This window comes from Tupaia chinensis, unplaced genomic scaffold (genome assembly GCF_000334495.1).
Source record: "Tupaia chinensis unplaced genomic scaffold, TupChi_1.0 Scaffold000050_1, whole genome shotgun sequence".
Classification (NCBI taxonomy): domain Eukaryota; kingdom Metazoa; phylum Chordata; class Mammalia; order Scandentia; family Tupaiidae; genus Tupaia; species Tupaia belangeri.
In genome coordinates this window covers 10815-12644 of record NW_006159508.1, presented here as the reverse complement: position 1 = coordinate 12644, position 1830 = coordinate 10815, and the positions used below count along the sequence as shown (strand labels likewise).

At 40.3% G+C, this 1830-nt stretch overlaps 1 pseudogene; it reads right to left on the bottom strand.

Annotated features, from left to right (window-relative positions):
• Positions 1–677: 677 nt before the first annotated feature.
• On the bottom strand, positions 678–1491 carry LOC102472459 (proteasome subunit alpha type-4 pseudogene; annotated as a pseudogene).
• Positions 1492–1830: the final 339 nt, after the last annotated feature.

The following is a 1830-nucleotide window of genomic DNA, read 5'->3' as shown; positions in this document are numbered from 1 at the left end:
CCTTTTTCTACATTGTTCTGTCTATTCTATATCCTTCACTCTCCATACACATTTTCTTTTTTTTTTCTTTTTTTTTTTTTTTTTTTAATTTCCAAGTTTTATTTCAAAAAAAAAGAAAGAAAAGGGTCTGGGTCGGGTAGATGAAGAGGGTCCATTACAGGTTACCATCATCCTTACAATGAAGTATGCAGGTAAACAGAAAGGATAGGGACCCAATTCAATATGTAGTGTCCTATTTCTCCACTGCACACTTTAAAAAATTGGCAAATACTGCCCAGTGTGGAAGAGTAGGACGGCCTTTACACTGAAATGGTACCCCAGATGAGTTAGAAAATTTCTGATTTTTGTCTCCTATTTATCCTTTTCTTTTTGTTCTTTTTCTTTCCTTCTCTCATTCAGCTTTGGCTTCTTCTTCCTCCTGTTTTTGTTTTTTTTTTTTTTTTGTTGCTGGGGGAGAGGTTTTTGCTATATAGGGCGCATGCGCTCTCCAAAAAGACAGAGACAGAAAGTGAGAAATCACCCCCAGGAAGGCTGACCATGCCACAATCCCTTCTCCTCCATTCTCCTTTTGGGATCTTGGGCATGCACACACATGCCCGGAGTCGGGTCCGGGACTCGAACCCTATTCAACTACATGACATAGCCATTACGCCAACCGCTGGCCCCCCCTCCTGGTTTTTGATCAACTGCTCCACATCCTTTTGTTTGAGAACTCTGATTACCGTCTTTCCATTCTCTCTTGTCAGCATGGCAATTTCCACTTTTTCAGCAGTTTACTAACATCCATGGTATTATTTAGTTCTTTGATAGCTAATGGGAGTGCCTATTTCAAAGTCATTTCTCCTTCTTTGTAATCTTGTTTCAACATTGACAGGGCTGCGGCGCAGTTATTTCCAATGCATGTTGCTTTCCAGCCCCCATAATTTCCACTAGGGTCACTCTGATAGAGCTGAAAGCCATAGTGCTTGTCCCAGCCAATGTACAGCAAAGAAACACCAAAGCTTATACTCCAAACTGTGTATAAGCTTGTTTGATATCACATAGCGCCGTAACCAACTCCTCACAAGGATGGGGCTCCGGATACTGCAGTAAATACCTTTGAGCAATGAGCCTCAGTTCATGAGTAAGGACCTTGGTGTCAGAGGTTATGCCTGCCACACTGCAAGCTGTGTCTTTGTTGAGTTTATAAATCTTTTCAGGAAAAAAGACTTCATCAGGAAGCTTATGGATGTTGTGTCTCTCAGCTGCAAACAAAACCCTGTCGTTTTCTAAAATTCCCAAACAGGTGCCCACGTGTCCAATAGCTTCCATGGTATATTCAACTTGGTATAAATGACCTTCTGGAGAAAATACAGTGGTCCTGGAGTCTGTCTTTGAGACATGTTTGCCAAACTTTATGTAATTATGGAGGGGAGACACTGAAGAGTCGTGATGTACACTGAGTACTTTACTGCACAGAAGAGAAACCAGCACTGTTGCCCCAGCTTCCATACAAATTTTCAAGTTAAACATAAAAGCCTGCTGAGATTTTGTTTTAATCTTTTAAATACATTTTTAAAAGAATTATTTATTTCATTTTATTATTATTATTATTTTAAATTTGCTTTAGGGCATGTGCACTCACCAGAAAGAGACAGAGAATGAAAGTAAGCTGCCAGTTTAAATACTCAAACCATGATCGGCCATGTGGGAGTGCAGTGCCTTAACTACCACACCACCTGCTGGCCCTCATTTTACCTTTTTATTTTGAGATAATTATAAACTCAGGAAGGTGCAAAAATAGTACAAAGAGGTTTTATGTACCCAACACCCAGCTTCCCCCTAAGCTGA